At 38.1% G+C, this 27,759-nt stretch overlaps 1 long non-coding RNA gene across 2 annotated transcripts; it reads right to left on the bottom strand.

Annotated features, from left to right (window-relative positions):
- Positions 1-877: 877 nt before the first annotated feature.
- On the bottom strand, positions 878-26,957 carry LOC309386674. 2 transcript variants are annotated; one of them, XR_014174460.1, is made up of 3 exons: positions 26,811-26,957; positions 8,203-8,355; positions 878-1,096 (listed from the first exon to the last, which is right to left on the bottom strand). It is a non-coding gene; the product is annotated as an uncharacterized lncRNA (long non-coding RNA). The 2 variants fall into 2 exon arrangements; XR_014174461.1 differs by lacking the exon at positions 8,203-8,355.
- Between the last annotated feature and the right edge of the window lie 802 nt (positions 26,958-27,759).

Here is a 27,759-nt window from a genome sequence, read left to right as displayed (position 1 = left end):
TCTAAGTTACAATGGCACTGAAAAAAAGTGACATGACTATTTTTCACACTTACAAATCATTGCAGCATCCCCATGGTCATGTGATCAAAATTTGGAGACTTGACAACTGATTCATATTTACGGTGATCCTGAGATCATGTGATCACTTTTTGTGACCTTCTGACAAGCCAAGTCAATGGGGTAGCCAGATTCACTTAACTGTAGTATTTCACTTAAAAACTGTGACAAAACTCACTTAACAATTCTCTTGCTTAGCAACAGAAATTTTGGGTTCAGTTGTCATGAGTTCAGGATACCTGTATTGTGAGATGGAAGTTTGTCATTCATGAAAACAATAGGAATCTATTCAGATCTCTTGATCTTTTGATCATCAAGAGCCTTCTCTCATACCAAAAATGATACTGTTGTCTAGTATTTTAAATTACTTATCCATATTTATTTTAAATTTTATTCCATCTATCTCACTATCAAGCCACTCTGGGCAGTTTGCAACTTCTTAAAACCAATAAATCAATTGGAACATTAAAACATTAAATACTAAAAATTAAAAAAAAATTAAATATTGACAAAAACACTAGCTTTATTGCCTGAAGTCATCCATTCCTTGGCTTGCATTTTCATTTTCTTCCCCAAATTCCCTCTGCCTTTGTTGTGTTCTTTCAGAATTATTTGAGAAATGTCTTTTCCTCCAATCACTGCTTCTGACAAGTAATTGGGATTTTTCTCACTGTCAATTTCCTGCCCTTGAAGGTCTTTTCCATATCAAGATTGACAAGTGGTCCCTCTTCAGAGTTGAGCAAGTCAGCAAAGTATGAGACAAAAAGAATTGAAAGAGGAGAAAAAGTATGATTCTGAAACTACCTGTAGTTTTTTTAAAAAATTTGTAGAATTGCATTTTCTGAGAGTTTTCAATAATAGATCTCCAGAGACACTCATCTCTTCCTTGTTTATGGCAAGGGTCTGGGGTTTTTTATGTATTTTTTTTTCAAGTTAGAATAGGAAAAATCAAAATATAGTACTTCAGGGTTGTCAGGGAAACACTAGAATTTTCTACCAAGCAGGAGAGCCCGAGGGCACAACAGTGTGACAACTGCATCTGGAAGAAAAGAAGGTGGTATCACTTAATCTTATAGAAAAAGTTCATATTCCTTTACCTGATTTTATTTAACAGCCAACATATGGGCTTCTTCTATGTAGGTTCCTCAAAATTAAATTTTATTTGGCTTACTCCCCTAAACTCAGAATTGTTGGGAAGTAGAGTGACATAAAAATGCTGTGATAATGTAAATAAATAAGAATAGCCATGCTTTATACATAAAACTGGATCTCCCTCTCTCTCCCTCTCTCCCTCCCTCTCTCTCTCTCTCTCCATTCTCTCTGCTCTCTCTCATCACACCTGTGCTTGAACTGTGAAGATGTTTGATGAAAGCAACTCTTTTAACCAATCATTTCCCTAAATTAGTCTGTAGGAAGTTAGCATTCTCTTAGAAGAAGTTAGCTTCTCTTAGAAGAATGAAATATTCTAGGGAATATTTAAAAGGAAGAATATTATGTTTCCCTGGATGAGAAAAGGAGAAACATGTCAAAGACAAAGCAGATTCCTGCAGCTCCCTGCCCACCACTTCAGCTCCAGGGTGATGGGATTAAGACATGGCCCTCAGGACATGATAGGATTAGCCATCTACCCATCTCACCACATGGCACCTGGGAAGATTACATCATCCAGCAAGGCTCAACCAAGCCTGGGATTTAGGACAGCCTACAAAGTTGCCCCTGCATGGCCCCATGGGAGTCTGACAACCAATCAGAATACAAGCTCAAAAGCCCAGAGAGAGTATAAAACTCAGGTACCTTCAGCATCTCTTCCTTTTTATTTCTTCATCCAACATCTTCAAGGATGTGATCCTATCCACCATTAAAACCTTCTTTCTAAGCAACTTCCATAAATCCAGTGTCTTTTTCCCCACTTGGAACTGAACCCAAAAGGACATTTCTTCCAAAAAGTCTTTACTCACTCCGTAGACTGATTATTTGTTTGTTAAATTTATTCGTGGCCTATCTTGGTATGAGGCTACTCTACATGGCTTACAATAATAAAAAGGAAGACCATGAAAGGAGTGCAGACAGAACAAAAGTAAAATAAGAGAACAATAAAATAAGTGATGATAAAGGAACACAACAAGAATAATAATAATACATCAGTTTGATAACCAAAAAGATGGACAAGTGGAGAAGAGAGACCAAGAGAGGGGAGGTAGAGTTTACCATCAATCCAGCAGCTACCTCTGGTGTGGAACTCCCCCATTTGGTTCCCAGGACAATCAGAAGAATCAGGAATTCAGGTTTTTACAGAAGGAAAGGAGATTGAGGGTAGATCTTTCCCTAGAGCAGGGCTGTCAAACTTTGGCCCACAGGCCGGATGCGTCATGCCCTGGCCATGCCCTGGCCTTGTTTAGCAAAGTGGGGGGGGGGGGAATCCCAATACGGTACATGATGACGCTGTGATGAGTTTGACATCCCTGTCCTAGAGGGCAGGATGTTCCAAAAGGAGGGTACTGCGGCAGAGAAGTCTCTTCTTCTGAATCCTGCTAGTCAATGGGATCCAAAATAGGGATCCAAAATAGGTCCTCTCTGCCAGCACAAATAAGGCAGGCTTGTCCTAGTGGTTCATGAGGTAACTTAGAGCTATGCTAGTAGGGCTTTAGAGATCATAACCAACACCTTGAACTTCCCTTGGAAGCAAACCTGTAGCCAGTGAAGTTTGCGAAGCAGAGGTGGCATATGGGCCATTCTAGGGGCCCCAAAGTCTGCTCTTCTTGCCATGCTTTTGCACCAGCTAAAATGTCCAAATGGACTTCAAGGCAGTGGTGGGACTTGAATAATTTAACAACCGGTTCTTTGGCTGGGTAGGCGTGGCTGGTTGGTCATGTGACTGGGTGGGTGACGTCACTCATCATACCCAACCACCCCTCCTGGCTACTCGCCTCAAAGGCAGAGGTAGGATTCAGCCAGTTGAGGCTAATCACATCACTGGCTGGCCGTGGCCCTGGCCCTGCCCATTTTTCAGCCTGATTTCAGGCCATTTGGGGGGGCATTTTGGAGCTGTTTTCAGGCAAAAAAATGAGTGGGGGTGGGGCCAGCCAGTGGTGAGATTTGCCAGTTTGCCAAACCACACAGAATTTAAACTACTAGTTACGCTTCAAGGGTAACCCCTCAAAGTGTGAGGCTTTCATGTGTCACATTGATAGATTTACTAACAAAGTCAAAACTATGAATTTTAATCCCAGAATGACTGCAAAACATGGTCAACTGACTTAGGTTTAAGGTGTATAGCTGGTGAGAAGAATCTGGCCACCTTAATTTTGTTAGAGAGATGGGTTAAATTCAATTGTTCTCCCAGGGGGTAAGAGAAGCATTGCAGTGGTAAATTCTACACATAAAGGGCAAAAGAAAGAACAAAACTGTACCACCTGCCCTATTATGTCTGCTTCCTCAGTTACTGGGACCCCTGGGTTTTCAAAACTTGGTACAGAGTAGAGATAGCATTAAACTGGGCAAGAATAAATGCCTTCCTATATTTAAGAATATGGAGATTACACTGGTAGTTAGATTGCAGCCTGCATTTCATAATCTACAATTCCCCCAAAGAGAGATAAGTATGCCTTATTAGCTGCTGAAAAAATATATATATCTAGAATCCTGTTGAATAATATGCATTCTTTCGGAGCCACAAAATAAGGAAAGAGCAGGAGAGAGGCCTATAATTTATAACTTAAAATAGAGTGCTTTCATCCATGAGTTAACATGAAAGTCTTGGAAAATGTATTGAGAATTGACTAAATCAATATGCAGATACAGCTTTATTGCCAGATGTATCCTCCATACAGTTCAGGATTATCCCTCAACTCAAAACAGCAGATGGTAGTTATTTAGCAATGTTGATGATAGACATTAGAAAACTGCCTGACCTTTTTCAACAGGTAGATTAAAACTCCTACAGGAGGTTGTGGATGCTGCATCACTGGAGGCTTTTAAGAAGAGATTGGACAGTGAGATTGGATAGGATCTCCTGCTTGAGCAGGGGTTGGGCTAGAAAACCTCCAAGGTTTTCTCCAACTGTGTTATTCAGTATTCTGTAGACCCTTGACTTAAAACTACAGTTGGGGCTGAAATTTCCGTTGTAAGTCAGTGAGGTTGTAAAGGGAGATGTAACATGACAGCACTAGCTCAGTATATCAATTGTGGTTGTTCATTGAGAATTATGGGTTGTTAAACAAATACCCATCCCAATCCAAGTTATTCTTGGGCTTGGTCCCTCCCAGTCTTGAATCTCACTAACCTAGGGGACTGTCACTAACTTTCCTCAACCACTTACCTCCTCACATCTCTGCCCTTTGCCTGCCCTAGACCCAGTCTTGTGGTGCAGCAAACAACCACAGAACTGGGTAGCTGTTGGGATGACTCACCCCAGGAAGCACCAGAAGGCATTCATCACCCAGTTGCCTTCTTTCTTATCTTTTGTGCCCAGTCCCTGCCACAGGGGCTGAAACAACTTCCTGCCTTTGCTATCTCCTTTCATTCTCTTTGCTGCCTACTTTTTGGATCCAGCTTCTCCAGTGAACATTTCCTAAAGTTTCTCTGCCTTCAGAAAGTTCATCAATACATGCCATTATATTTCCCAGGGGGTGGCATGCAGACCCTGAGCTGTCCCAAAGGTCCATTTTCCAAAAGGCAACTGGACTTTCTTGGGTTTTTTTTCCCCTTAGAAACCATTTTGCTTCTCTTCCAAGAAGCTTCTTCAGTTCTAACATCTTCTTCAGTTAGAACTGAAGAAGCTTCTTGAATAAGAAGCAAAATGTCTTCAAAGGGAAAAAAAGCCAAGAACTCCAGTTGCCTTTTGGAAAAAGCACCTTTGGGACAACCGTGACCTGGATGATTGAGAACCTCCATAATCAGTCATTCAGCTCTGGGGCTGCTTGCCATCCCACAAGGCAAGTACAGGGTGGCCAAATGGGCAGAGATGGGAGGGGAGAAGAGATAGGCAGGTGAATAGAGTTGAATCACCAAATCTGTCCTTCATATCTCAACCTCTGGGGGGGAAATCATTTTGCAATCTTTCCAAAGAACATTTCCTGCTTTAGAGCTTCTAAGGCTCAACCCATACAGCTATGGGCTGGCTCTATGACCCAACCCATAGAATTAACTGTGCAGATAACTGCAGTAGAAGCTAATTCCAATGTTGGTCCAATTTTTTTATTTCATTTTTATTTTTGCAGACCAAATATGGTTGGATATAAACTCTCTTGGCAGCAGAGAAAGAAAACTTCCCTTTAAAAAAAATCAATTGGATATCTACCCTAGGTCAGTTGTATAGCCCATAGCATATTTTCTCTGAGTTCCCCAATACAACAAAGACTGACATGAGATTCCTAAGTCTGTCTAAATATTTGCTGCATTAGATTCCTATATAAAAATCATTTCTGCTTCTGTTAACTTTTAGTTACATTATAATTGACCAAAAGGACATTATGCTAATATTCATTAAACATTTCAAACTCATTTCCTCCATTATTAATGTACAATCACAGTAACTTCATTTTTGTATATGTTGTTCAGAGGAATTACTGTATTTTTCAGAGTATAAGACACACCTTTTTTCCTCAAAAAAGAGGCTGGAAATCTGGGTGCATCTTATACACTGAATACAGCATTTTTTGCCTCCTGAAACCCCACCCCTTCACCAAAATGGCCATACATAGCTTGTAGGAGGCTTTCAGACAGCTCCTGGAGGCTGGGGAGGGCAGAAATGAGTGAAAAACGGGCTGTTGTTTGCCCCCCCCCCCCCAAGCATCCAGCAGCACTCTATAAATATCCATAAGGCTATGCATGCAATTCTTTTGACAAAAAAAACGGGGCCGTTTTTGCAAAAAACAGGGCATTTTTGCAAAAAACAGGGCGTTTTTGCTCGGGTTTTGCCCACCCCCACCCACCACAGAAGCACTCTGCAAGCTTCCCCCCCCCCCAGGCTATTCATGCTTAACGGGCCATTTTTGGGAGGTTTGCAGAATGAAAAAAAAATTTTTTTTTGCCTTTTGGAAAGCTCTTTAACTGATTGATTAGAATTACATTGATCAAGTGCTGTGCCAGCAGAAACAAAGTCTTAGGTGCTGCAGATTGTCAGCGATTTCCTTCTCCAGCACATGGATAAATACACCTGGAAACATCTACCTACCTATCTACTCTCTCTCTCTCTACCCTACCTACCTATCATATTTCTTTCTCTCTCTGTGTGTGTGTCTGTCTCTCTGTCTCTCTGTCTGTCTCTATCTATCTATCTATCTATCTATCTATCTATCTATCTATCTATCGATCGATCGATCAATTGATCTATATGTATGTATGTATGCTGGTCTTGTTGTATCGGGTCTTTTCCCATGTAAGATTGAGATTGTCTTGGCAACATTTCGGCGAGGTCTCATTCGCCATCCTCAGGCTGGTGTTTTTGGCTTAAAGTGTGATCAGAGCTGCCATCTTTCTATAAATCTGGGTGGGGCTGTGTGGAGTGCTGGCATTGTTTCAGTAAGTGGATTGATTGGATGTGTGGGTGTATCATGATTGGTAGATTGGTGCTGATTGGTGCTGGATGTGTGTCCATTGTTGTTTTGTGTTGTAAGGGCCTGGGTGGTGGGTGGGGCTCATTTGTTGACTAGGGCTGGTTTCCAGATGTCTGGTAGGCGGGAGGTATGGTCATGTTGTGGGGGTGTTTCTCTATTTCAATAGCTTCCATAATTATTCTCTTGTTGAAGTGTTCAGTTTTGGAGATTAAGTTGGTTCCTTCAAAATTAATTTCATGTCCTGTAGCTTTAAGGTGCTGGAAAAGGGACAAAGACAAAATCCAGCTAGAAAACCAAGGAGTCTGCGAAATACCATGCAAAATCTGCCTTGCAACATACATAGGGCAAACGAACAGGAGAATAAATGCACACATCGCAGAACACAAGAACGCAGTAAGAAAAAAAGAAAAAACTTCCTCCCTTTTCCAGCACCTTAAAGCTACAGGACATGAAGGTTAAGGCAATATGAAGACTACAAAAATAATATCAAGCTTCTTGTTGGCCAAGGCTAGATATGATACAATCTAATTTAATCATATCTTTGATAGAATACTCTTTTTTAATTTTTGTCTGATGATGAAAAATAAAGGGCATATATAGGCTGCTTGTTTGTCCAGAGTACAGGTAGTCCTCATTCAACAGCCACAACTGAGCCTGATAACTTGGTTGTTAAGCTAAATAGTCACTAATTGAAACTGTGACTGTTGATATTATCTTAAATCAACTTTGCATTGCTTGACAAATTGTGTAAGGTAAATGCGACAATTGGTCACAAAGTTACTTTTCTTTGTGTACTGTTACTGTAAGTGTGAACGGTCATTGTCCAAGGCAGCTGCTAAATGAGGACCATCAGTACAATTAGTAATTTAGAGGAAATGTTTCATGAGAATCGAAAGATTAACCATAAAGAGGGGGGAAAACCAATGTGAAGGTATGATATGTAATCCTGAGCAGAGCATATACAATCAGAGCCATATTAAGTACGATACAGTCATATTTAATTAAAAATACACTTTTGTCCATGTTAAGATTTGGTGAGGGGAACAAATTATTTGTACTGTCTGAATAAGAATCTTTTGAAGAGGATGGCCATCATGTTATCTCTTCACACAAGGGAAGGAAAGGGAAGGGAAGGGGAAGGAGAGCTTTCCGATTCACAATATTGAAACCACATGCTGGAAATCATCTTTTTTGAGCTTTCTTGGTAAATTGTGTAATGGTCAGTTGTGGAAACTAATGGAACTGGTATTGTTCACAATTGAAGCTCCCACATGATTTCTGAAGTTGAGTAAAAAATAGGTGAATAGAGCAGTAAGGTATACATTTCTGTCACTGTCAGGATTCCACCATCAATGGCAATATCTTATTCAAGCCCCTAATTACTTCTTGTGCCAAAGTGCCATTTCAAAATTATGACACTTGTGAGTCCTTTTCAAGTTAACTTGATTTGTATTTTATCTCCAATGTTCTAAGCTTCATCACCATTCACTGTCTGGCTAGCTATTATTCCACCGAATAGATTATGTATCTCAGGAAAAATATCAATGGAATGTATCATGAAATGCCATCAATGCATTATCATACTTACAGCTTTGAAATCCCTTGTCATCTTATTATTATAAAAATTCATGCGTTGCTTGGTGCCGATACATGAAACTCCTGTGAGGCTGTAGATAATGAAGGGGCTCTCTCTGCCTGGTAGATGATTTAAAATCCATGAAATATGTAGATTTGCTGGCATCTTTAAAAAAATAGTTCAAAATATGGTAAGCACTTTCTAAAAATAAATATAATGGTCTGTAGCACTCTCAAAAGGTGCTCTTTCTCTTCCTCCTACTCTTCTTCCTCTTTTGGATCTTTCCTTCTAATATTCATTGCTTGTTGTAAAGCCTGTAAAAGTTAATCCTCAAAGCATTTATAATAAGAAACCAGAATGCCATCTGGAATAGAGGCCTTTGCTTCACTCTTTTTGCTAGCCTCCGAAAACTTCTCTTATTGTTATAGGTCTATTTAAAAATTGTCTCTTAATTTTTGTCATCTTTAATACATTTTGTTTAGGTAAATATTTACAGACTTTTTTCAATGACTTTTACGTAAATAGATCAAAACTGGTTAAACACTTTGGCATATTTATATTATCTATTTTTGCAGTAGATCTTTTCTTTTTTTTCCTTTTGCAATTTATTTGTCAATCATTTCCCTGGTTTATTTGCAAGTTCAAAATGTTTTTCTTTTGCACAACCCATCTTTATTTCCATCTCTCTCACTGTTAACATAGATAATTGTCTCTGTAGAAGATTAATTTGGTGCGTAATAATTGTTCTCCCTGGGGACTTTTTAAATTCTTCTTCTTTTGTTTAATCTCACCCAAAATCACTTTTATTTTTTCTTGCCTTTTCTTTTTAAATTCACTCCTGTGCAGCATGAAAGATCCTCTCATATAAGTTTGTTTATCTCACAACCCAAACTATTCTTACTTCTGTCTCTTTATTAAGATGATTCTCAAAAATTTCTTTTCACTTCTTTTTTTGCAATCCTTGTGGACTTCTGGTGAGGACATGGTGAGCTAGGTCCCTCTGAACTGAAGGAACTTGTAAGCCTTCTATGTCTTTGTGTGAGATCACTGAAGTTGCATTGTTTGTGAGAATTTGATGCTTGAGGGAGAGGAGGGTGTCTTGGATATTTGATGGAGCTTCTAATAGTCATGGTTTCTGTGCTCTTCAATTATGAATTATAATCAACAAGGGATTTTTTTTTAAAAAACCACTCGTAGCCCAATTCATGAACCACTTAAGAACTTAATATATGTCTGACTAACCATGCTGAAAGTCAGTTATCATGCTGTGACATCAATATTTTGGATATCAAAATCTGAGAATATTATTCTATGCATTCCTATTACAGAGTAAGTTCTGTAACTATCAGCATCTAAACCTGCATGGACTTTAGCTACGTGCTTTTGAACATGAAAAAAAAAGGTTGAAGGAAAGTCCTTAATTAATAAGCAGCATATTTTTTTTATAAAACATCCTAGCTTGTTCTGCCTTTAGAAAAAATCTTTTGTATAGCATTTTCAAAATGTATTTAAGCTACATTTGTGTTGTTTGGCTAGTTGTACAGTTCAAAAACCAAAGGAACAATAACTTGTACAGAGGCAAGATGGGCAGTATATGAAAGAGAAAGAAAGAAAAAAGAAAGAAAGAAAGAAAGAAAGAAAGAAAGAAAGAAAGAAAGAAAGAAAGAAAGAAAGATCAAGATATGAAATCAAGGTATTTCAAGAAAATGAGATATGATAAATGAAAATGCTTGCCAAATGTTTTCTCTGAGCTATATCAGCACTTCCAAGTGTCATGAGATTCCTTGTATTTGTTTTTTACAGTTTATATCCATAAAAGAATCTTGTGAATCACATCATAAAATTGACAAAGAAATCATTTCTGGATAGTCATATTTCTTCCTCTCAATACTCATGTTTCTATCTGCTCATATATTTCTCAATACCACAGCAGGACATCCACTGCTAATATTATTGTACAATTGTTAGGTACGGTATATTAAATAGAACAAGTAACAATGATAATTTATAGCAAATTGATTACAGTTGAAAAATTGATTTGTGAAAATTTTGTTTTACCTACATCAATTTAATGTAGTAATTTTTATCTTTAGAATGTTATCTTTGTTTCCTGGAATATTCTTATTAAATATTTTGACTATCAAAATGTTTTGCAAGCAAGAAAAAAATATATGAGTCTTGAGTTTAGTGCTGTCTTCAAGAGACATTGTTCCACTCAACATAGTACAGACTTTCTGTTTCTGTTCTCTGCTACATGACTTGTGCTCATGGGGGAGGGCCTATAAATGTCTGTTACAATTGGATAACATCAAGCATGGATAAGTTTAAGAATATTAGTAAAGAATACATCGAAAGAGTGAGAAAAATGCTAAAGACAAAACTGAATGGTTGAAACAACTTCAAAACTATCAATACTTGGTGTTGTTTCAACCATTCAGTTTTGTCTTTCAATGTATTCTTTACTAATATTCATCAAAACTATCAATACTTGGGGAGACGGTGCTTGACGTCACGACAACACGACATGCAATCTTGGAGCTCCAGGATTGCTATTGATATCTCTGCTGCTGGAGGGTCCTTTTGGACCTGGACTGTCCCGTAGAGATGGTGATAGAGAAGGGCACGTCCTGCTGATCTCAGGGACATCATAAAGTCCCTGATTGATCCAGGAGAAGCTGTTTTTTTCCGGCGAAAGAGAAGCAGCCACTGAAGATGCAGAAGGTTGGGACAGCGCCTGAATGGAAGAAAAGAAGGAGAGAGAGTGTGTCGAAATGGTGAGATAAATTTTACTATTAGAGAAGAGAACACCCCAAAAGACTTGGAGTAAAATTAAAATTGAAGACAGAAGAGAGTAAGCAGTGAATTAAGCCTGAATTAAACTTAGTGTGTTATCTTTTTATTTTTTTATTTTTTTACGGATGGAACTTTTACAAATGCCTCTTATTTTTTAAGTTGGACTGGTTTCTTTTTCCCCTCTTCTTCTATTTCTCTTCTTTTTTCATATTGGTGGATTATGACTTTCTTTCTCTTCTTTTTACAACGCTTGGCTGGATTGTTTGCTTTTAAGCACTTTTTTTCTTAAGTTCGGAATTTAAAGAGAGGGGTAAAAGCAGAGGAAAAAGAAGTAACACTGCCACCTACAGGCTGGAGGCTTGGAAACATTGTTTTTTTTTTCTTATTTCCTTTGAACATCTGACTCATATCTTATACTTCAAGGCTCCTGATTTTGTTTATTGAAAGGGATAGTGGGAAGAGTACAGATTGTTTATGCAGGTGCTCTTCTGGAGTACTATCAATATGCTGGACTGGAGTGAAGAGAAAGCCTTGACTTGAAAGATTATAGTGAACTTGTTTGAAACTTAACAAAAAAGCCTTGGATGTTTTAGTGGCAGTGTTTATAACCTGGAAGAATTGTGCAACATGAAGAAGAAAAATAATTAATGTTGCAAATCATGTTATAAATTCAAAAAGTACAAATAGGTACAGAAAACATTGACAAGAGGATGGAGAACATAGAACAAAAACAGAAAAAATAGAGGGAAGAGTTGAGAATATTTACAAAACAATGATGAAATTTGAAGATAGCGTTGATATCAACAAAGTGAGAAGAACATTATTGATATTGACAGCAAATCGAGCGTGGTTGGAAACGACAGGAGTGGAATGTTGAAAGGAGAGATTAATGAACTGGAATTCTATCTCAAACTTCAAAACATGGAAGAAGAAAAGGGAGAAAATCTGGCAGAAACAATGAGAGAAATTCTGGCTGAAGCATCGGTAATAACTAAAGGCAAGCGGGTGGAAGGAACAGATGGAGGGTTTTGAATCTCTACAATATATGCAATGAACAACAAGGTGCCAAGGGAAGTCCACATAAGACTTATCAAGAAAACAATTAGAATTCAAATGGCAAGAGATATAGGACTGTACTACTATTGGAAGGATATAGGATGATGAAATGAAATGTTAGAATAAAAATTAAGTTAAACTTAGTTAAATTTAGGGTATTATGAATAAAATAAAATAATAATAGTTATAGTTAAATAAATGATTAACAATGGTAAATACTCCATATCTATATACTAGATGGATAATATGAAATTTTACACAAATTGTAAGTGAGGACCATGGAGAGAATGCTGAAAAGTTTTGTTATAAAAGATAAATAACTCTAGATAGAATAGAATATAAAGATGTAATACCATTGGATGATTTCAGGATGATGTAATGAAATGCCATAAATTAAATTTATTTTAAATTTAGAATATTTTACATAAAAAGGAGTAATAATAGCTATAGCCAAATGAATGTTTAATAACCATAAAAATTGCATATATATTAGATTAATGATATGAGTCTTTATGTAAACTGCAAGTGAAGATTATTATAAGAATGCACAAAAGTTTTGTAACAAATTGACACACTGTAAGTAATTGGAGAAGGGTTTTTATTTTGTGTGTGTTTATGTTTGTTTGTTTCATGTTTGTCTAAAAATAAAATAAATAATTAAAAAAACCTATCAATACTTGGGCTGTATCTGTGACATGTCCCACTGCTGGAATTATTAGCTGGACAAAAGCTGAACTGGAGAGTTTGTACTGCAAAACAATAAATAATAAATGGTCCCAATGTTTATCAGTATTCTGGATGCCATACCAAAATATCTTGGAAGATGTTTAGATAACATTTTTGTCAGTCAATTACAAAAGGCCAGACTGCTTGGATCTGCACATATACTACATCATACATAATAACATCCTCAATCCTTGGGAAGAATGCAATGTGTATGAAGGCTAACACCAGCTGAAGAACTGGCAACTGTGATTTTATATTTTTGTGTGTATAATAATAATAAAGAAAAGAGGCATGGGAAGACAAAGCATTACATACCCAGTACATTAAAAAGTAGAAGGAAAAACAAATAATAAGAAGTCCTAGCAATGGCTAAGAGCAGGAAAGTTGAAGGAAGAGGTGGAGTGGGTAATTCTGGCTACACAACACCAAGCCTTAAGAACAAATTCATAGAAAGCCAGAATTGAGCAGACAGCAACAGAAAGCAAGTGCCAGCCCTGCAAAGAAGCTGAAGAAACAGTGGATCACCTGGCTAGTACCAGACTGACTGCAAACAATGGTGTGACAAAGTAGCAACAACGGTGCATTGGAAGATCTGAAAGAAATACCATTTGCCTGCAAGCAAGAACTGGTGGGACTATGAAATAGAGAAAATCATAGAAAATGAAAAAACTAAAGTGCTCTGGGACTTTAGAATTCAAATCAACATACACTTGCCCCATAGCACAGCAAACTTAACAATTGTTGTTAGGAAAAAGAAAAAGTCTGGATAGTGGACGTGGTAGTACCTGGAGACAATAGAAGAGAAGAGAAAAAACTGGGGAAGATAACAAAATACAGAGATCTGCAAATAGAAATAAAATGACCATCCCAAAAGAAAGCAAAGGTAGTACCAATAGTAATAGGTGCCATGGATGCAATCCCAAAACAACTGGAGCACCCTTGAACACCATCAACATTGACAAATTCACCATTGCAAAAGGCAGCTTTACTTGGAACATCCTGAGACAATATCTATAACACCATCAAACATCCAGATCTACCTATCTTAGGTCCTTGGGAAGGACAAAAATGCCAAATCTAGTCTGAACATCTGGCAGGCTATGCAATGAACTGTAATAATAATTATCGACTCTGTGGTACATATAACCATGATTATCACAGGAATATTATTACCAATTAATGAGCTACTCATTAACTGTGACTCATTGTAATTCCCTTTGCTTCTGTTTTCCTTTGTTCCTTTTATGCAACTGTTTCACATCCTATTGTCTACTTAGCTGCTTTGTGGTTATTTCAAAGCATGACATTATTATTCACGGAAGTAACTGGAGAATAACCAGTTGAACCCAGTTGTAACAGTAGAGAAAATATCTTCATTATATGACAAATCCATCTTTTTTTTTATATGATGGCATCTTAACTAGAAGTGCCATATATTTTATAGCACTTATTCTAGAGGGGGGCTATTTAAATAGACAATTATGGAGCTGATAGGTAGTTATAAAAAGAGATTTGCTTCTAGGCTCTTAAAGGCCCCGTGAAGTTTTATAATGCTCTTTAAATATTTAAAAAGCCCCTTTCTTAGACATTAAATTGTTTTAAGTATAAACAATTGTATTAATTTCTTATTTTTCCCCTACTGTGGAAGAATTCTTTAAGATTTTTTTTAAAAATTAGGACAATTATTATTCTTCCAGATCACCAAGTGGATTTTTTAAGCGGAATAACCATGAATACTATATATATGTGTCAGGCTCCCAAGAACCAAGAAAGACATGTAGCATTATTTCTGAACAGTTTCTTTTATTGTTCCTCTTTTGTCTATTTTATAGACAAAAATCTTGTGAAACTAAAATGACTACTTACATCATTAAATACACTTCTTCCAGCCTTTGTTGGTGCTACAGCACCTCGATCACTCAGGGAGATGCACGTCTTGATCTCCACCCCGAGATACTGGCCTAGTTCAGTTGCGGCTGATGACACTGCTGTTGCCGCCTCCATGGCCTGCCCGCTGCTCTCGCAGTACCTTGTGCAGCACAATTAAATTTAGCATGTTTCACAATGGGGGAGACGGCATCCCCTCCTCCTCCTGGAGCCGATTATGATGCGGAGCTTCAACTGCAACCAGGCTGGGCCAGTGTATCAGGGCCGAGAGTAAGTTGTGCATCTCTGTAAGTAAGCAAGGTGCGTGCAGCACCAACAACGGCCGGAAGAAGCACCCGCGAGATGCGGCAAGTACAGGGGCACTTTGCTCCTGCTCTGGAATATGGAGCGAGTCTCCATACCCCACTAACACCCTTACCTTCTCAGGGCAAGTGAAGAGTGACTGGGAGGGGAGGGCGAGGGGCAGGGCCAGCCAGTGCTGGGTTCAGCTGACAGGAAGCTATAGCAGGGGGAGGAAAGAGCTGCCAACATCCCCTTTAAGCCATTGAGCCCATGTTGTCTAAAGACATTCCCATGCTCATGTGGCCAGCATAACATTATGCCACAGCACAAAGAATATGGTGAAACATGGAGCATTGTTACCTTCTCACAGAAGTGGTACCTATTCATCTACTTTCATGGACATGCTTTCAAACTGCTAGGTTGGCAGCAGTGGAGGCAAATGATAGGAGCTCACTCCATTATGCAGTGGTAAGACTTGAATTGCCAGAGCAGAGAACTTCTCCAGTGTCTTTTTAAGCCGCTTAGCCACTGCTTAAGTGCAGTGGTGGGGTGGAAAACAATTTAAAATGTATCATAAGGCAAAGCTATTGAGGGACAGGGTGGATTATTTCAATAGGTTTCATTTTTTTCCTAAAATAAAATAGAAAATTCAAGCACTTATTTTCTATTTTGATTTTTAAAAACAACCACACCCTCCCCTCCAAAAATCATGCCATGAATATTGGTGTGCTACTATTGAAATTCAGTGCAGCCTATTCCTGGGGAATGGAACAGGAAAATTCAGAATCTCCACATTTAATTTAAAGGATGGAAATCTTTCTGTTGATGCAGATGTTTCCAATTATCAACTGAAGCTGTCCTGAACAGAAATAACATATGAGCAGCAGGAATGGAGTAATTTCACAGTATTTGTGTGAAGAGGATAGTATGTTTCCAGCCAGACACACGTTTTATGAGGATATGTATTATTTCTTGGTTGCACATTTTTTCCCCATATAAGTATCAATCTGCTGCTATATAAGATTATTTGAATGCACAGAAATTATGCATAGCCTCTTTGTCATTAGATTACCAGTTTATTGACTTCAACATCTAACTGCACTTGAAAACACATTCATGTCCATCACACATGAATGACAAAACTGCCTCTTTTCAAGCCAGGTATCAGTTCTGTACAATTAAAATATATCAAATAGGCAGGACAACAAAGGAATTTACCATTCTGAAAAATGGAACACTTGCCCTCACTTGAACCTATGTACAGGTATGATTTACACAACATCACAGCACATGGTCTGCTCCAAACCATGCTATTTGCCCCCAGCTTTTCTCCACATAGCATACCAAAGGAATTCCTAGGAATTGGATGCCATTATATGTTTCACTTGATCCTTGACTGCCATCTCCTCTTCATCTAAATTTAACAAAGGACAAATTCCTTAGAAGCAAATTGAGAGATAATTTGAAATGTGTGATCATTCTTTTTTTACTGTCTTCTTAAAATGAAAGAAGGAAGAAATGAAGAAAATATTAATAAATGTGCATAAGAAGGAAGGGAGGGAGGGATTCTCCATGCTGTTTGATAAGGAAATTCTCCTTCTTCTTCCCCTCCACCTCCACCTATAAATTTGTCTATCATTTGATTCCCAAAAATTCTGTCTTTTTCTCTACAACATCTACTGCTGTAATTCCTCATGAGATGTGATAGAATGTAGAGATACCCATGCCCCATTTTCAAGGAACGGTTCAACATTTACCTATAATAGCAGAACTAACTAGTTCTTAAGGGTGATTTCCCCTCCCTCCTGGATTTTCTAATAAGAAAAAAAAATGAATCTCTAAATTATGATCTGACAAGGACACCTCTACTACTTGCCTTAGAAAAATGATACAGATATACAGAAAGTACCCCACAGATATAAGAATAACTTTAAATAATCATAAGCTAAGGACTCAAAGAGACGAGTCTGTGTGTGTCCTGCAGTGAAGCTACCGCTGAATCTTCCATGCACACAACAAAGCAATCTTCTCACAGGTGCAGCAGAACTCAACAGCATAAAATACATTGAAATAAAACGACCCTCCCCCCATCCCTTAACAAAAAATGCTCACTGCAACACCTGCCTTTGAAAAAAAAAAAGCTGTTGTGAAAATCATCAAGCTGATTTTCCAGCTGATTGATCCCTCTTTTTTGATGGGACTTCCAACTGGTTGATTTCTTGGGCAATTATTCCATTCTTCTCCTTAGGCTGCCTCATAGTAGGCAAAACTTTTCCTTTGCCCTATTCTTCTAACTATTGTTCCAAGCTAAACTCCCTCTGCTCCTTTCCTTTCTTTCTTTTCTTTCTTTTCTTTCTTTTCTTTCTTTTCTTTCTTTTCTTTCTTTCTTTTCTCTTTCTTTCTTTCTTTCTTTCTTTCTTCCTTCCTTCCTTCCTTCCTTCCCTATGTTTATTTATTCACAGTTCCAAGGCTTTTACAGGAGGTTCTCAGTTAGCAATCACTAATTCAGTGAACATTTACAAGGATGCTGAATGAATAGCAGTCAAGACCCTGTAATTCTGGCTATCCCAGAACCCCACAGTCATTGGATCATCATTGGTGATCTTCTCTGCTGGCTTCCCACAAGCAAAGTCAATAGGAAAGCCAGCAGGGAAGGTTGCAAGTCACTCCTGTAAATTGTTCCCCCTCCCACCACTTTTTCTCTTGGAGATGCCAGGGATCTCAGACTTCATAGCACATGCCCAACTACAGCACACATATGTACATACAAAAACATACACTGACACACATATGGCTGGTCATACTTATAACTGAGCTGCAGCAGCCTGGCAATGCCTGACTTCGATCATGCCATGCCATAGCAGCCACCTGTCCACCTGGCCATGCTCCATTGCACTCTACCTGGCGGCACTGCATTCTACCTAGCCACACTGCACTATACATGGCTCATTTAATTTCCTGTCCACACTGCATTCTATCTAGTCATGCTGCATTCTACCTGGCTACACTGCATTCTTCATGTCTACACTGCACTCTATCTAGCCGCACTGCACTCTATCTGGTTTCACTGCATTCTTCCTGACCAGACTGAATTCTATCCAGCTGCACTGCATTCTACTAGGTTATACTGCAGTGATTCCCAAAGTGTGAGCCGCGGCTCCCTGGGGAGCCGCGCTATTGTCATAAGGGCGCCGCGAAATATTCAATTAATACCTGCGCCTGCTGGGTCTAACGCTGATGCGCCATTTCTGAAATGTCTAGTGCGCATGCGCAGTTACAAGTCGGATTTCTATTCGTTTGTTATCACCTTCTCAGTGCTCGCATAAGTTTTTGTTTGTTGGGCTAACTTAATAGTGTGGTGGTTAAGTTACTTTTCAAAAGCTATTTTTCTGATCACCCTAAAATGGACAAATTCTTATTAAACTTGAATAATCAAGATAGTGCTAAATCTATAGACGAAGTTCCACAAACTAGTGGCAAGGGTTCCGAGAAACGAAAACGTCGTAAATATGACGACAGTTACTTGGATTTTGGCTTTACATCAATATACGAAAATGATAAAGAGAGACCACAGTGTGTATTGTGCATGAAAGTTTTGGCACCGGAATGTATGCTTCCAAGTAAGTTAAAACGACATTTAGAAACCAACCATTCTAACTTTGTTGGTAAACCTCGCAACTTTTTTAAAAGAAAGTTAATTGAATTAAAACAACAAAAAGGCAGCATTTATAAACATATGTCAATACCAAATAATGCTTTGCTAGCATCATACAAAGTTGCATATAGAGTTGCTAAGTGTAAAAAGGCCCATACTATTGCAGAGCAACTCATTCTACCGGCTGCTGTAGATTTAGTGAACATTATGATTGGTGAGTCGGCAGGGAAACTGCTTTCAAATGTCCCTTTGTCTAACAATACAATCAGTCGCAGAATTCAGCACATGGGGGAGGATCTCAATGCACAATTAATTGAAAAATTAAAAGGAAGTGAATATGGACTGCAACTCGATGAGGCCACAGACAATAATAAGGACGCACACTTGATTTGTTACGTACGGTTCTTAGATGGTAATTCAATCGTTGAGGACCTTCTCTTTTGTAAAAGTATTACTGGAAGTACAAAGGCTCAGGATTTGTTCGAGATCCTGAATATATTTATGGTTGAAAATAATTTAGACTGGACAAAGTGCGTTGGCGTCTGTACTGACGGTGGTCGTTCGATGTCCGGCTCTTATGGAGGATTGCAGGCGCTTATTCGAAACAAAGCTCCAGATTCAGTTTGGACCCATTGCATCATTCACAAAGAAGCACTTGCATCAAAGTATATAAGTCCTCCACTAAATATAGTTTTAGAACGTGTGGTAAATATAGTAAACTATATAAAAACTCGGCCACTGAAAGCAAGATTTTTTAAAAGAATGTGTGAAGATATGGGAGGTGAATACACATCTTTGTTGTACTACTGCCACTCACGATGGCTCTCTCGCGGGGGTGTATTGTCTCATACGTTCCAATTACAGCAAGAAATATACACTTTCCTTGAAGAAGAAAAACATGAGTATGCCAAATACTTTGTAGAAACAGACTTTTTGATTAAACTCGCATACCTATGTGATATCTTTGAATAGTTGAATGCGTTGAATCTCTCTTTACAAGGACGCAATATGCACATTTTAAAGTTAACAGAAAAGATTTCAGCTTTCAGAAAAAAATTACAGCTATGGAAACTAAAAATTAATGAAGATGATCTTAATGATTGCTTTCCCTTGTTGCACCAGTTTTTAACCTCCAATGAAATCAGTTTGTCTTGCAATTTAAAATCTCTTTTTGAAGATCACCTATCTCAGCTTATCAAATGGTTCGAAAAATACTTTGAAGCAGATAACATTGAAAAATTTACTTGGATTCAAGACCCATTTAGAGCCAAGGCTCCATCAGGATTTACCTCTACAGAAGAAGAATCTCTTATTGAGTTGTCTTGCGACACAACATTGAAGTTAAAATTTGTTAGCATGGAACTTTCTGATTTTTGGATATCAGTAAAAGAGGAATACCCACTGCTTAGTTGCAAAGCCCTAAGAATATTAATTCCTTTTGCAACGTCCTATTTGTGCGAAGCTGGGTTTTCGGCAGTCGCGGTAATAAAAAGTAAATATCGCTCGAAAATTAACGTCGAGCAAGAAATGAGTGTCGCTGCAAGGGTCGCGACATACTTGAGCCCGGGTTCGCCTGTCTGGGCCTTCAGGGTTCTCCCTTGGGTGGGAGAACGAGCCCCGGTCCTCACCGGGAATTTGGAGAGTCCACACGTGGACGAAGGCCGCAAATTAAGACACCACACAAAGAGTTAGCTCGAGGTAGGCAAGCACAGAGTGCTTGGAGGATGTATGGCTACATTCCTCCTGACATGTTCTGTACAGACCCTTTTTATTAAGCAGTTTCTTTAGGGCGGGGGAGTGGACACATCAGCAATTTTCCACAAGAAAATAATTAATAGGTATGTAGCAGTTAAGGGGTTTTCAAAAACATCCCTAATAATGCATCGTATACACAGTTAGATATTTGCAGTTAACCAACAACCTATACAAACGCTATGCTAAGCTAGATAAACGGTTAGTTAAATATTGTGGTCAGCAAACATCCTATACACAGTTAGATATTTACAGTTAACCATCAACCTATGCAAGCATTATGTATGTTAAAGGTCACATTCTCATGGCCTACTTTCGTTTCAGCTTCAACAAGGCCTGAACCAAACTACTGTCATGCATTCACATCTCCTCTGTTTTGTTTTAAAAGGAGGTCAATATCCCTCCAAGGCTATGCGTTCCTCTAACAGCCCACCCTCCGGCAGGCAGTGAGAAGAACCATTCACCTTATCCGGGAATTGAAGCTCACTTTCTGTATCAGAGTCTGAATCCGAAAATGTTAACAACGGTTGTTTGAAGGTGTCATGCGAGGAGGGTAACAAATTTTGCAGTAGGTTTAAATCTTTGCGAGTAGCATCAACTTCTTTATCTATGTCACCCAGGCAATTACGTAAAAACCTGAGCAGTTTTCCCATAACACAAGGACCAATGATACAAGCAATCAAAATCAAAATCAAAGGACCTATAAGGGCTGAAAACAAAGTTGTAAGCCATGGAGAAAAGTTAAACATTCCTTGATACCATGTGTGAGACTTGGAGCGTTCTGACTCTCTCTCTTTCAATCGGGTATTTAATTCTGCCATAGAATCAAGCACAATGCCTGAACTATCAGTATAAAAACATCATTCTTCTTTTAAAGCTACACATAAGCCGCCCTGTTTTAAAAATAACAAATCCAATCCTCTTCTATTTTGTAAAACAACTTCAGATAGTGAAGTAAGAGAATTCTGGAGAGCAACCATAGATTGAAAAGGTACGGCAGAACCTATGGCCTCATAAAATGGTGGTTGGAAAAAAAAGGCACATCCAACACTCCGGATCAGCATTAGGAAAGGCATGACTGTTATTAAGAGCAAAATAGGAGGAAGAAATAAGAGACAATAAGGCTTATTACTTAAAAATATACAGTTAACTACATTAACACATGTTACATTTTTCAGAGGGAGGATCATAAGCAATTAATCCTCAATGAAAGATAGTCTTATAATTCGAACCAATGAAGTGTTGAATTACTGCAGGCAAAATTCAAACAGGATCCAAGCATATAAAAAGCAAATGTTTCATGTACAGTTCAAGTCAGTGTGTGTAATGTTAGTTGCACCCATAGATGTTTATTGCAGTCACTGTTCAAATGAGTTTTTTGGTGAGATGACAAAACAAGTAAACATAAACAAATGATGACTAATGATGACTAAAAACTTGGCAAAAATGGCAGCACATAAGTTGTCGTGTCGTTGTTTCAGCACTGCTTTGGTGGTTTTTGGTTTTTCATATCACTAGACAGCTGTTTTGGCAAGATCGTATTGGCCACTGTGCTGTCTGTAAAGTCATCTTGGTCATCTCTGGAACTGGATTTGGGAACTGGTACGACAATATTCTTGTCTAGACAAACATCACGTACTAGAATCCATAAAAATCTGTAAAAACAAGCACAGCATATCCTCGTCCCCCTTGCGGGGGAGGCAAACAAACTTTTTAAATCTATTATGTTACCTATGCCAAATTAGCCAAATTGGGGTACACCAAATTACTAGGTACCCAAAATCCCTCCTTTTTTATATGTTTGAAAAAACAGTCCCTGAAGGACCAATTAACACGTTCCACAATGGCTTAACCTGTGGAATTATAAGGAAAAAACCCCAAAATTAAAACTGGTGCAATTAGTACAAAATTACAAAAAGGCCAATGAAAAATAGGCCAGGCCATTGTCAGTTTTTTTTAAAAAATTTTTTGCCCAAGGCAATAAAGGCTGAAAGAAAAAAAAAATGTGGCCAAAAATTAAAAATAGATAATACAATAATAATACAATAGTAGAGTTGGAAAAAACCTTGGAGGTCTTCTAGTCCAACCCCCTAACTAAATAAATGAATTTAGTTCTAAGGAGCCAAAAAAAAGAAAACATAGGTGACATCCATTTGCCATAGTGATTAGAGGCCAAATCATAAAAATTAACTTCTTTGTCCCCAGAGGGGGATGCCCCAAAACACTAGGAACAAAATAAAACAATTTGCTTGGCCTGGTTGAGTGGCATATGGCAAAATTGTGCCAGTCCCCAGGCATTTTGATGAGAAAAAAAATAATCAAAAATAAATCTAAAGAAAAAAAAACATAGTTTCCAAAAAATTAAAAATAAATTGACACACATAATAAAAGTCAGAAATATAGTTAAAAAGCTTATTAAAAAAAGATGTGAAAAAATAAAATAGCAAAAAACAATTTTTAGTGTTACAAAAACAACAATATTGCAAGGTAGGAAACTTTCATAAGAGTCCTTATAAACAATTTCATCTTCCATCCAAAAAAAAAAACAGTCTTATGAAAGCAAAGAATTGAGAACAATAGGCAAGCAGAAAAGTCATACAGACCACATAGTCAATTAAAAGACACTGAAAAAAAAAATTATTTTGAAAATAAAATAAAAAAAATCAAATTTTGGAATAGAAAAAATAATGTTAATAAAATCAGTCCAATTACCTAGGTCTTCCATTCAGACAGGCTTTACCTTTTTGTTACCTGCTAAATTTCTTACTTTTGCTTGAAGTGACCCGGCTGTTCTATCTCCTTAAGCACTAGATAGTTAATGCCTGTCTCTGCCCTGGGGTGTTCGTTTCTTAATTTGGATCTGCCAGCGGACGCTGGCTAAGTTTTAAAGATCCAAATTCTATCTTGATATCCCAGCATGCGCTGGCATTTTTAAATATCAAGATGTATAAAAACAATGTACAGAGATGTTTGTCCACACATTGTTTGCATTCAGCCAGGGTTCTAGGTTGGCTCATGCTGGCATATTTTTAAAGATCCAAGATGTATGGAGACTTTCATTAACACATCATTTGCATCTGGGTGGGGCCCTTGATTCATCTGATGGTGGCCAAAAAATCAGCAAATTTGTTGACAAAATCTAAATCAAAACTGCCTTCTGGAGGCCAGGTTTTTACTTTAGGACTAATAGAGTAGGTTGGTCAGAAAAATGTGCAGAGGGTTTTTACTCAGGTTGAAGGCAAACCTTTAGTAGGAACTTCCTTCATTTCATACATACATACAAGGCAACAAAGGCAGAAAAGGAGCCAGCCCGTGGATCTACGTCAGGAAAGTCAGTAGGAGTTTCAGTAGGAAAAGAAGCAGAAGTCTCCGCCAGGGGAGCGGAGGAAGCGACTGAGACTTTGGGGGCCTCATAAGGAGGTGGTGAAACCTTCGGGGTTTCGTCCAAAGGAGAAAGATTAGGAACAAAAGAAACGGAAGAATCGTCTGAAGGAGAATTAGGATAGAGAGTAAGCGATAGATTTTCGAGAAAGCGGATAGACAGTGATGCTATTAATCTTTTGGAGAGAATTAATACGCTTCACGAGAGCGAAAAGTTCCTCTCGGTGATGAGCAGAAACCTTTGAGCCCGAGGAGCCTATGACTTACGTGTGCACAGTGGCGCGTCCGGCCGGGTAAGTTCACAGGAGTGAAGGAGAGCACACCGCTAGACAACGATCGTGCCCATGAAGACACCAATACAGGACTGGACGAGCCCCCAGATGTTGCCAATACAGGACTGGACGAGCCCCCAGATGTCGCTAATACAGGACTGGACGAGCCCCCAGATGTCGCTGCAAGGGTCGCGACATACTTGAGCCCGGGTTCGCCTGTCTGGGCCTTCAGGGTTCTCCCTTGGGTGGGAGAACGAGCCCCGGTCCTCACCGGGAATTTGGAGAGTCCACACGTGGACGAAGGCCGCAAATTAAGACACCACACAAAGAGTTAGCTCGAGGTAGGCAAGCACAGAGTGCTTGGAGGATGTATGGCTACATTCCTCCTGACATGTTCTGTACAGACCCTTTTTATTAAGCAGTTTCTTTAGGGCGGGGGAGTGGACACATCAGCAATTTTCCACAAGAAAATAATTAATAGGTATGTAGCAGTTAAGGGGTTTTCAAAAACATCCCTAATAATGCATCGTATACACAGTTAGATATTTGCAGTTAACCAACAACCTATACAAACGCTATGCTAAGCTAGATAAACGGTTAGTTAAATATTGTGGTCAGCAAACATCCTATACACAGTTAGATATTTACAGTTAACCATCAACCTATGCAAGCATTATGTATGTTAAAGGTCACATTCTCATGGCCTACTTTCGTTTCAGCTTCAACAAGGCCTGAACCAAACTACTGTCATGCATTCACAAATGAGAGTCGCCATTTCCAATTTTATTCCAAGATTTGAGAAGTTGTGCAGCGAACAACAAGCCCATCCATCCCATTAATAATTTTAAATCATTAAACGATGTTCAATAAATTGTGAATTTAAAGCTCGTGTTTAATTTATTTTTCAATTAACCTAACCTTAACGAACTAAAAAGTAGATTTCCAAATCCTTAAAAAGTCAAAAATTTAAAAAAAATCGGATGTACCTATTAAGGGAGCCGCGGAAGAAATCCGAAGTGTTATGGGAGCCGCAAACCGAAAAAGATTGGGAACCTCTGTTATACTGTACTCTACCTAGCCACACTGCTCTACATTCTGCACACATAGTGTAGGGACACACTGCATTCTTCCTGGCTGCACTGCATTCTTCCTGCACTTTACCTAACCACATTGTATCTGGCTGCACTTAATTCTACCAGGTCATACTATATTCTACCTAGCTACATTGTGTTCTACTTGGCTGTACTGCACTCTCTCTGGCTGCACTGCACTATACTTGATCACATTGCACTGTATCCAGCCGCAATATCCACTTGTCCACCTGGATTGGGTAAATAAATTACAGGGCAGATTTATAAAAGGGTTTTCATTTTTGAAGAGATAAAATTATTTTAAGCTTGGAGGAAGTGCAGGGGAACAATATGGGAGAAAGTTCCATTTCCACCTCCTATTTGTCAGCAACTCATGGACATCTGACTGAGATGCCAAACAAAAGGCTAGACTAGGATAGTTTCTTTCTGATGGGTGACCATCATATTTCTCCCAGGATCTCAGAAATAACAACCTTTTCATTATTCTTAAATAATATTTAGTGTCTCGGGAAAGTTTTCAGCATGCCATGAATACAATCTTAATTATTGAGCCGGTAACCTCAATTTGTCCTGTCAGGCTCTCAAATAAATCTTTCTCTTTATAATTGAGGCATAAATAAATGTTGATCCTCTAGAAGATAATATTTCAATTAATTAATTGGTAAGGAAATTGCAGAAAGCAATTGAAAGCCAGTGGATGCTGAATATTTGAGTATCACGGAACCTGGTGCTAGATATTTATGTTACTTTTTGGCAAGTGTAACCCGGATGCTCCTAAAGATTTGATTGTCTTGACAGTTGTAGCTTACTTAGAAGTTGCAGAATACTAGAAATATATGCTTTCAAAGGAACAGCACACCCCGTTCAGGATCTGGTTTAGTGGAAAAAATTGTCTCATGAATCAATAGTGTCAAGAAATGTGGCCACATGTAAGCATTTAGGTGCTTTATGATACCTTTTATCCCTCCCCTGTGAAACGCTGATTCCAGCATCTATAGAGCAATGTAACCTCAGAAGGTGTTCTGGACAGGCTCCCTAGATCAAAGTCAGACTATAATTCTTTCTTTAAGAAATACAACACTCTAAGAAGTTATCCATCATTCTATTAGCTGAAGAAAATCAAATGAAAGTAAGCACTCTGATATTTTATCGGAGGCTGAACTTCGTGCCCATGTTTAGTGTTTTATTCCTTCGTTCATTTTAAAACGTCATCCTTTTTCATCATGCTAAGTCATTCAAAGTGACTTTATCTCGTTCATTACAAAATGGGCATTTTACAAGTAGTAACCGTCAACCACTTCAGGATCACATATAGACTCTTAAATGAATGAATAAAAGGGGGAAAAGATCTTAAATTCAGCAACTGTGAGACACTTGGTAGAAAGAGTCCTAAAGCTGATAAAACAGCTAGATAAACTGGGATTAACACCAAGATTCAACAATAAAGTAATGAATAAATCAACAATCAAGAAGCAAATAATATCCCAAACAAGAAACTACTAACTCAGACAAACAATCTAACAGTAAACAACAGCTAATCAAGGAACTACTAAGAACACTACCACCAACGCCGACAGGGCAAGCCACTATTATATAATAAGAGAGCAAACCTGTCAGAGTTTTGGCAGCGTGACTAGTATTATGTGATAAACCCAGAAGCAATAACACAGCACACAGAGCCTTAAGACAATTAACAGTGGTTTATATATACAGAAATATACATACAGATACATACAGGAGATAAATTCCCTTACCATTCACCACAGACACAAGGAGAGAACTGAATACACAATGAGAGAGATAAATGCCCTCTAATAGTCACCTATGTATAGACTTGTGTGGAACTCCCATCTGAGTCTTAAAAGGGTTATACCATAGCTGCAACGAATCAGGCTCATTACATCAGCCTTATATTATATTGCATCAAGTTGCAGATTACAGTTTACAACCTTTCACCAGCTGGCAGCTATTAAATCCTCAGTACCTTGACAAAACCCCTCTGTCTTCTTTCACTGATGATGTTATCTACGTGGGTAATGAAATGTCTGCAAGAAATCTACCAACTCAGAGAACACCAAGGACTCCATAGTTCAACCATGACCTACAAATATTCTCTTCTAATTGGCTCTTTTTACAGTTTTCCAAGCAGACCAACATTTGAACATAAGAGAACCAAGAAGTGATGATCTTTTCATAATTATGCTATCTATCAGCAGTTACTGTATGTATGCAGAATCACAATAGCCATTCTTTGAAACAAACATTATAATAAGGAATTTGTAAAGCAGAGATGAAAGAAATACTGTTATGGTAACTATTTGATAACTTGATAAATTTCTGAAAGAAGCCTCAGAAATTAATTGATTTCCTAAAATTGGTTTCAGTTTTTGTAGCAACCCAATAAAACAGCTCTATCAAAGTAATTCAGATATCAAATGGTAATTAAAACTTCTAAAGATGATTTCATTTCTTATCAGATTCTAAATTAATTACTCTTTCAGCCATTTTATAATACATCTTTCTTTCTAAAATCAAAAATTTTTGCTACTACACTTGCAACATCCATCATTTGACTTTTCTATCTACTGAGATAATACATGGAATAGAAAGGAATATTTAGGATAAATATTCAAGGAATATTTAGGAAAGAAAGTAATGCAGTTATTTGGACAGC

Source organism: Natrix helvetica (genome assembly GCF_964273705.1).
Source record: "Natrix helvetica genome assembly, chromosome: 2".
Classification (NCBI taxonomy): domain Eukaryota; kingdom Metazoa; phylum Chordata; class Lepidosauria; order Squamata; family Natricidae; genus Natrix; species Natrix helvetica.
This window is presented reverse-complemented; position numbering and strand designations above follow the sequence as displayed.